General features: G+C 37.9%; 1 pseudogene; it reads right to left on the minus strand.

Moving 5' to 3' along the window:
* Nucleotides 1–459: 459 nt before the first annotated feature.
* On the minus strand, nt 460–6756 carry LOC100580723 (annotated as a pseudogene).
* Nucleotides 6757–10477: the final 3721 nt, after the last annotated feature.

The raw sequence follows: 10477 nt of genomic DNA on the forward strand, positions 1-10477 counted from the left end.
CCCTTTCAATACAGTGACCTCAAACTCTAGAGGTAAATATTTAATATTCTTAATTTTACATACTTTTTAGTCACCTTTCCATGTAAACATTCACCCATACACGTATAGATATATTGTGTGCAAAGAGTTGTATGTATTTTCCAAATGCGATCATATATATTTTTTTTTTTTGGCATTTAAAATGGGCCTTAAATACACATCAGAGTGCCACACAAAGGAGCTGGGGTGAGAACTTGGTGCATGGGAGTGTGGGGCTGGGGTGCCCCGAGAGAGAAAAAGGGGACCCATCTGTCAGGGCAGCTGCAGTGCCTCACCCCCAGCCTAGGACTAGGGAGCAGAGTAGAAGCCCTCTCTGGAGGGTCCCAGGGCTAACTGGGAGCTAGCCCTTCCTTCGAGGTAGATTATCGGGAAGAAAACTGAGAAGCAGCTCCCATGGTGGCAGTGGCTTCCTCGGTGGTACTAATAGCTGGGATAGCCTGGGGCTGGGGTGCTGTCCTTAGGGGGCAGCTGGCTGGGGTCCTCCAGCAACAAGGGCACATTTTGGAACTGCTGGGCCGTGTAGCGAGTGAGGAGGATGCCAACGTCCTCAATGAGGGCCAACAGGATGCCCCCCATCATCGCTGAGCCCACCATGGCCAGTGGGCCACTGCAGGCAGCCAGCACAGCCCCAGTCAATGCTCCACTGGTAATAGATTTCCAGAGATCCTCCTTGTCCTGAAGCCAGACCAGGCCACAGTCGATGGTGGAGAGCAGGCCCCCCAACACTGCGAAGCTACCTCTAATCTGGGGGACTCGGATCCTCACAGTGTTGGCACTACCTCTCATCTGGTGCCAAATTCCAACAGGGTCATTGCGGAAACCCTTGATGGCCTGTAAGACTCCGCCACCGATGACACCCATAGTGAAGGCTCCACCACAATCATTCGCAATTAGCGTACTCCTCCATGGCACCGGACGCCTGCAATCACACTTTTTATGTTACAACTATTCTTTTTACACAGTGATATAATATGCTTAGTTCATATTAAGCAAAAAATTAATTTGCTTTCTATATAAAGTATTTGGGCTATTAAACTTATTTAGCAGATCACCTACTGATGAAATTTTTAAATACTTGTTTAATTTTTTATTATTACAAATAGCATAGATATATATAAAGATATCTGTATGTGTACTTTTTGCCTGCTGTACTTGCTACATGAATCCAAACTTTTATCCAGTCTAGAAAAAGATACCACTAATTCTGCAGTTACATAATATGTAACATAAAATTTTCTAAGTTTTCTATGAGTGTTAATGAGATCATGTATGACAGTAATGACTTTATTCATTTATGGAGAAATTATATATTTAAAGACAAACATGTGCTAGGCATTCTTCTAGGTACTGTTGATACAGCAGTGAGCAAAACTGACTTAAAAGCCCTTTCCTCATGGAGCTTACATTTTAATGAGGACAACCAGATTATAATATAAATAAATAATATAGCATGTGGGAAGTTGATGAATACAGAGGAAAAGAGAAATTAGGCCAGGTCCGGTGGCTCATGCCTGTAATCCCAGCACTTTGGGGGCCGAGGCGGGTGGATCACCTGAGGTTGGGAGTTTGAGACCAGCCTGACCAACATGGAGAAACACTGACTCTACTAAAAGTACAAAAATTAGCCGGGTGTGGTGGTGCATGCCTGTAATCCCAGCTACTCGGGAGGCTGAGACAGAAGAATCGCTTGAACCTGAGAGGCGGAGGTTGTGGTGGGCCGAGATCGCACCATTGCCCTCCAGCCTGGGCAACAAGAGCGAAACTCCATCTCACACAAAAAATAAAAATAAAAAAAAAGAAAAGAAAAATTAAACCTGAGTACATAAAATAAAAAATGTCCATGCAGGAGGATGTAATTTAAAATAGGGTGGTTATGATAGCCCTTACAAAGAATATACATCTAATCAAACAGGTGAATAAGATGAAGAAGCAAGTCGTGTGACTTTGCCTGGAATGATACCAGACGAAAGAAAATGTTATTTCAACAGTCGTAAACTGGGAATATCCCTTATTTGTTCAAGAAACACTGAAGTCATCAGTGTGACTAGACTAAAGAAAGCAAAAGTTGAAAATGAGTAAGAAATAAAGTAAGAAACTTAACAAGCTGGCTGGGGATGGCGTTAGTGGTAAAAATACTTTGAAGTAAAAGCCAGCAGGATTCCTTGCTAAATTCGATGTGAGTATAAAACAAATAAAGTAGTCAGGGATGGTTTCAACATTTTTGGTCTTAATGCCTAGGAAGATTAAGTCGACATTAATTGAGATTGAGAAGAGTCCTGGAGGAATAGATGTGGGTGGAAAAGGTAGGAGTTTGCTTTTGGACATATTAAATTTGAATTGTTCATTATTTACATTAAAAGAGATTGCTGTTATTTATGTTAAAAGAGATAGCTGTTGGGTCATCGCTGGAGCCATCTATATATGGTATTTTGCCTCTTAATACTGGATAATCAAATAAGTGAGTATAGACAGAAGTTTCAAGAATTGCACCAGAGATACACCAAATACATGGATTGCAAAGGTGAGTATCCAGAAAAGGAGGCTGTGAAGGAGTAAAATCATAAAAGGTGGTATCTGAAGACAAGTGAAGAAATTATTTCAAAAAGAAAGAAATGGTGTACTCACCAACAACTGCAGTCTAGCTTCTTTCCCCATCATTCAATTGAAAATATTCTCACCAGGATCCCTAAAGAGTTCCTGTGGCTACATCCAATACGCACACTTCAGTATTTTCTTAATTCAATCTTTAGCAGCATACAACAATGTTAACCACTTCCCCCTTCTTAACATGCCCTTCCATTTGTTTTTGAGAACCTATCTTGTGGTGCAAGAGTAGAATGGTCTGCAAATGTCTTCGGGTGGTTACTGTGAGTTTCCTAGAAAATGGGCCAGCAGAATTGGGCAGAGGATAGAGAATTGGCTGCTTTCTTTTTGGCAATGAGAAGGAATGTCTTTACACTCAGCTTTGCATTGGAGCAGTCAGTTCCTTTCTTAGGAGAAGGAGACTTCAGCTTCCCATTGGCCCCAAAGTCTCTAGATGAGAGAGAGCTGATATTCCTAGACAAATTCTGTAAACAGCTAGCATCCCAAGTCAAAAAGCCTGGCATAACCCACTTACTCATTCCTGCTTTATTATTTTGCTTAAAAAAATAGCAAGATATGTTTTTTTTTTTCCCGTGGAGCCAAACTCATATTTTAAGACAAGAAGAGGGTCAGAGAAAACTTAGCCTTTTCTCTCTGGCAACCTAAGTTACTTTCCTTCATCCCTGATCCGCACTATGCAATATTATGAATTTATCCTGAATCCTGGTATATGACAAATGGATTTTCTCTGACCTTTCTGGCTACTTTGTATATTTTTGTGAAATTTTCTTTAATTTTGATATTTTAAGGACCCTGTTTTAGTTTATTTTGACTCCACCCAATTTTTCAAGTGTGTCTGTCTACAGATTATACAATCTCTATATAACTCCAGCTCAATTGTGTCTGAGCTCTAGCTAAAAATCCTACTTCAATCGAATGTCTCATGAACCGTGAAATCATATATCAAAACTTAACACATCATCTCAATTTGAAGTGTGTTTTTACTTCTATGTTCCTATTGTCAATGAATAGCATTTCCCCCTAGCCCCTAGTTCAAGTCAGAGGTGGAGTGTTTTTCCACAATCTTTTCTCTCTTTATTCAGTTCAATTAATAAATTGCCAAATATTTTCTCTTAAGTGTATTTGAAAGTATTTATTTTCCTTATAAAAACTATTAGTTGCCTAGTACAAACTACAGTAACTTTTAAATAGACTATTTTAGAACTTTTTACAATTACAACAAAATTGAGTTGAAGGTGCAGAGAGTTCCATATATCCCCACATATGCACAGCCTCCCCCACTATCGACATCCCACATCCCAGTGTGTACATTTTTTTTACAATGAATGAACCTATATTGACGCATCATTGTCACTCAAAGTCCATAGTTTACATTAGTGTCCGTTCTTTTTTGTTTTTTGAGACAGAGTCTCGCTTTGTCGCCCAGGCTAGAGTGCAGTGGCACGATCTGAGTTCACTGCAACCTCTGCCTTCCAGGTTCAAGCGATTCTTCTGCCTCAGCCTCCTGAGCAGATGGGACTATGGGCGTACGCAACCACACCTGGCTAATTTTTGTATTTTTTAGTAGAGATGTGGTTTCACTATGTTGGCCAGGCTGGTCTTGAACTCCTGACCTTAGGTGATCCACCCACCTTGCCCTCCCAAAGTGCTGGGATTACAGGAGTGAGCCAACACACCTGGCCTAGTGTCTATTCTTGATGTACATTCTACAAGTCTTTCGAAATGTATAATGACATGTATCTGCCATTACAGTATCATACAGAAGAGTTGAATTCCCTAGAAATAATCTGTGCTCTACCTATTCATTCCTTTCTCCCTCCTCACTCCTGGAAACCACTGATCTTTTACTATATTCATAATTTTGTCTTTTCTAGAATGTCATATAATTGGAATCATAATCATACAGTAATTATTATTTTCAAATTGGCTTCTTTCACTCAATAATGTACATTTAAGCCTCCTCTATATCTTTTCATGAATTGATACTTCATTTCTTTTTATCACTGAATAATATTCCATTGTCTGCAGGTACCACCATTTATTTATCCATTCACCTACTAAAGGACATCTTGGTTGCTTCAAATTTGGGCAATTAAAAATAAAGATGCTATAAACATCAATGTGCAGGGTTTTGTGCGAGCAAAATTTTTCAACTCCAAAATGTTTTCACTAGATTATTGCATTATCCTCTTAAATATTTATATGATGGCTCCCTTGTATTCACTCACACAAGCCTTCTGCCAGTTATAGACCTCAAATACGAAATCTGATCATATAACTGCTGTTTCAATAGCTACCTTTTCTTCAGCAGAGGGACCAAATCTCTCCACATCATTCCTCTAATCTTCTGGATCTGGTTACTGAATATCTCACCATTCTTATCTTCTAACCAATTTTAATATGCATATCTGAGCCATCCTGAAATAATTTCACTGTGTCATGCCTTACTATCACCTAGACCAGCGGTCTCCAAACTTTGGCACCAGGGACCAGTTTCTTGGAAGACAATTTTTCCATGGACCAAGGGAGGCAGGTGGTTCTGGGATGATTCAAGCACATTACATTTATTGTGCACTTTATTTCTATTATTATTACATTGTAATATATAATGAAATAATTATACAACTTATCATAATGTAAAATCAGTGGGACCTCTCAGCTTGTTTTCCTGCAACTAAACAGTTTCCTCTGGGGATGATGGGAGACAGTTATAGATTATTAGGCATTAGATTCTCATAAGGAGCATGCAACCTAGATCCCTCATATGCAGAGTTCACAATAGGGTTCGTGCTCCAGTGAGAATCTAATGCCACTGCTGATCTGACAGGAGGAGCTCAAGTGGTAATGCAAGTGATGGGGAATGGCTGAGAATACAGATGAAGCTTTTCTGGCTTGCTGCTCACATCCTGCTGTGTGGCCCAGTTTCTAACAGGCAACATACCAGTACCCAGTCCATGACACATGGGTTGGAGACCCCTGTTCTAGACTTTGTACAGGATATTTTATTTTTCTGTATCATTCTCTTGACTTTATTACTGCCTAATTTCTACTAGTCATTCAGGAATCAGTTTTGGCAGCCATTTACCCAGGAAGACTTCCATGAATCTTTAAGACACAATTAGATGCTACTTAAATGTGTTTTATAGCTTGCACTCTTCCCTGCCCCATCATAGTTTATAGTATGCAATGTTAAATTATCCAGTTTACATGTCTTCTTCGTTGTGTTGTAAGGTCTTTGAAGGAAGGAAACAGTCTGTCTTGTTCATTTTTTCCCAGTACTTGACAAAGAGTAGGCATTCAGTAAATATTTGTCAAATGAATAGGTAACTAAAGATCCCTGCTCCTCTTCCAAATCAAAGAGTAGAAATATATACTGATGGCTGACTGCTAGTCCCAACTTTCATCAGATAAACCCAAGATCTTGCACAATCTTCACTACTACAATAATTTCAACATGTCTCAAAGATTGTTCATAAATGACCAGGAGCCATCGGCAATAGTACAATATATTTTCAACATCCACCACAAAATTAAACTCTTAAGTTTTTCTAGGTTACTATGTTGCCCCTTTATTAAAACATATCCCTTTATTAAAACAACAGCAGAAGTGGAAAATAAATTATTTGGCTTGATATGGTTTGGCCGTGTTCCCCACCCAAATCTCATCTTGAATTGTAGCTCCCATAATCCCTACATGTCATGGGAGGAACCCAGTGGGAGGTAATTGAATCATGGGGGTGGGTTTTCTTGTGCTGTTCTTGTGATAGTGAATAAGCCTCTGGAGATGTGATGGTTTTATAAAGGGCTGTTCCCCTGCACATGCTGTCTTGCCTGCCACCATGTAAGATGTGCCTTTGCTCTTCCTTCACTTTCCACCATGACTGTGAGGCTTTCCCAGCCATTTGGAACTCTTGAGTCCATTAAACCTCTTTTTCTTTATAAGTGACCCAGTCTGGGGGTATTTCTTCATAGCAGTATGAAAATGGACTAATACACAGCTATTATAACTAATTCTGTTTTCTTATCTTTTATCTTACCTTTGGAAGTAAAAGATCTTTAATATTACAAGTCAAAGTGATTTTCACATTCAGACTGCAACTCCCCTGAATCCATCTCTTCAAGAGATTTTGGGAAAATTTATTCCCACTGTTGACCAGCTTAAATAAAAGGTTTATATCTATTAAAAGTCATGATTTTCCTATATCATGATGATCTAGATAAACAGTAGCATGTATATATTTCTGCTTTCATTAACTAATTACATTTTATTTTTCACAATTTACTATTAAGTCAGTGTATTTGTTAGATCTCTTTTGGTTGAAAGTGGCAGAAATCTTACAAAATTAGCTTACACAAAGATTAAATGCATTGGTTAACATAACTGGGAAGTCAAAGAGATGTCACTGGCTTTACAAATTGTTGAGCAAGAGATCCAAATGATAAAGTTATAGCCATTCTCTTTCTTTCTAGCTCTCTATCTCTTTAGTTCTCTTTCTTTCTATCTCTTTAGAAATGGGCCATTCTCTGTCTTTCTATATCTTTAGTTCTCTCTTTCTTGACTGCTTTACACATGTTTGCTTTCATCTCTTAAACTGCTTTTCTCTGTTTCACTTTGTTTTTAGACATGTTTTTGTCTCATGGACATATTCTGCCCATGAGAAAAAAAAAAAAAAAGGTGAATCTCAGAAATTACAGACTGTGTGGTTCTTGTATCCCAGAGAAAGAGACCTTTCTCTCAGCCATACTATAGCAAATTGCAAAAAGAATTTCTAATGACTTTTTGCTATGGTTAAATGTCTGATGATAAGCCAGGCTGGAGTCTCATGCTTTTTTTAGTGGCCCAAGTTGGTGTTCTACCAGGTAGACATTATAATTGTTTCAACAGACCCACCTAATTAAAAGACAGGAAATTTGCCAACATGAAAAGAGGCACTGGGACACAAGAAGGAAATGAACCTACTGTGGTATTTTTCTCACCAAATTCATATTTCACAAAACTTAATAATTTTATATTTACATAAGGTATCCATTTCTCTTAAATCACTATACATGTCTGAGAACTTCATTTTTAAAAAATGCTATAAAACATTTGAGTAGCTGCATATAAAGACTAACATTAAAGTTTTCCGAATTGTATGTATATCCATATGCATGTATGCAAATATGTATGTATATCCGTATGCGTTGATATTAAAGTTTTCAGAATCGTATGTATATCCATATGCAATTTCTTGTGTTGAAATATTATATTGTTATTATCATGAGTTTATTGCCAATTTAGTAGTAACAACTATTGATAGAACATGATAAAGCAGAATTACATTCTAGTTTTCAAGATGCTCAATTGTCATACTTTTAGAAATACAATTTAAATAAATAGACCCATCAGTCTAATTTCTTCTCCTGTCCACTTAATTTTTTAAAAATATCATCACCAGCATTTTACACAGAGTAGGAAATATACACTAAACATACACCCTCCCATCTATCTATATTAATAGCATGACGTACATAGAATTCCAATTTCTAATACCTCAGATATTAATTTATTCAATATACATTTCTCAGCAGTTTCATATGGGCTAGCAAACTGCTAAAGATACAAGTAAACTGCATGTCCAAGTAAACTATTCCAATCATTCAGAAACACAAGCTAAAGGCATTTAATATTTTCAAAATGTTTTTGAATCTAGTCAACATATGTTTTCTATGCTACACCACGAAGAAAACCGACGGGCCTTGCTTTCAGTTCACTCCCTCCATTAAGTCAATCAGTTGGATAACATAATATCATTAAAAGTAAGAAACCCCAAATCCAATCCATAAACCCAGGAAAAGCCTCAGGTGTTGACAGATTTCCCATCTATTCTTATAAAACCTGATTGTGGCAATTATCTCCAACATCAGAGAGTCTTTTCAGAATTTTTTAAGACCAGAATTATGTCTCAAGACATGAAAACTCCCTCGATCCCCTAATCCTTAAAAAGATGACAAGGTAAGGAACAATTGGGGGATTTTCATCCCCTTTTACTCTCTTGAATAGAGACTACAAGATTGTTTCCAAGGTTTTAGCTATGCACCTCAATGATATCATTCCTGCCCTCATATGCTAAGATTAGGAAGGATTCATCCTGGGTAGCTCTAAGAAGATAATACCTGAAAAATATTTCTATGTAATCCATCAGTAATATCTCTCCAAAATCATCACACTGATAAATCAGTAACTGTTTTTTAAAAGAAATAAGTAAACTTAATAAAGAGCCATTAGGTGATCTTGTCCACACCATTAGTTTGATCTGCTCATAGAAAATATTTAAATCTCTAATTCGCTTATTATGCTTCAATGCTCATCTTACTTCCAGCCAAATTACCACAGCTCTTCTGCCATCTGGTCATCATTCAACTGTTGTTTTTCTGATGTCAGGAAAATTTTAAACACATAGGAAAAAGACCCTAAGGGGTTTTTGAATGGCTTGTGTTTTTGCTAAACTCAGCTTTCCCAGTTAAAAAGGTGGGGTGGGGGACAGAAAAAGGCCTGAGATTTGGAATGCTGACTGCTACAATCTCTTTAATCATGAACCTGAAATATTATCATTTTAAACTGCAGTTTGGGCCAGGGTTATGTACACACTAATACCTATATTATGTATGAGGTTTACTAAGTCTATCCAGCAACAAAATATCTAGCATTCATTCACATAATTATTATTTTATTCAATAACCACTTATGTACTGGGAGAAAAGCAGTAAGCGTGAATCTATGTGTTAGGCCATTCTTGCATTGCTCTAAGGAAATACCTTAGGCTGGGTAATTTACAAAGAAAAGAGTTTTAGTTAGCTTGTGGTTCTGCAGGCTGTAGAGGAAGCATGGTGCTAGCATCTGCTCAGCTTCTTGGAAGGCCTCATAGAGCTTTTACTCATGGCACAAGGGTAAATGGGAGCAGCAGGTCACATGGCCAGAGCAGGAGCAAGAGACAGCAAGGAAAGGTGCCACACTATTTAAAAAAACAGATCTTGGGAGAACTCCTCATTTGAGGAGAGCCAAACCATGAGGGATCCACCCCATGACCCAAACACCTCCCATGAGGCCCCTCCTCCAGCATTGAAGATGACCTCTAAACATGAGATTTGGAAGGGACACCCAAAATAAATCAATCTGCATAGGTATATATTTGGAATAGAAAGATTGTGCCATTGTGGAAGTTAGTTTTATTTCTTTCTCTTTTCTTTTTACAGTGATAAATACACTATTTGCTAAGTAATATACCATAAGATATTGAAGGTTAATTACACAGGATTCAAGAGAAAAATAGACCTGAAAAATAAGAAAGAAATATAGCCCCTACTCAATTTTTGGTTATCAGTTGTCAGCATAGTTCTTTCTGCATTGAAATCTATATCAGTTTGCTAGGGCTGTCATAACAAATATCTCCAAGAGGGTGGCTTAAACAATAGAAATTTCTTTCACAGTTCTAGGGGCCAGAAATGCAAAACTGAAGTGTTAGCAGGGTTGATTCTTTCTGAAGTCTGTGAGAAAGAATCTGTTCTCTCCCCTAGCTTCTGGTGGTTTGCTGACAATTTTTTGGTGTTCTTCAGCTTGTAGAGACATTGCCTGACATTTGCCTTGATGTTCACATGGCAGTCTCCCTGTGTGTGTGTCTGTGTCCAAGTTTCCCATTTTTGTAAGGATACCATCGATACTAGAGTGTTAAGGGCCCACTCAACTCCAGTACCATGGTCTTAAATGATTACATCTGCAATGACCTGATTTTCAAATAAGATTATATTCTGAGATAATGAGGGTAAAGGCTTCAATATATGAATTTTGCAGGGA

The sequence above is a fragment of the Nomascus leucogenys genome, chromosome 23 (assembly GCF_006542625.1).
Source record: "Nomascus leucogenys isolate Asia chromosome 23, Asia_NLE_v1, whole genome shotgun sequence".
NCBI lineage: Eukaryota > Metazoa > Chordata > Mammalia > Primates > Hylobatidae > Nomascus > Nomascus leucogenys.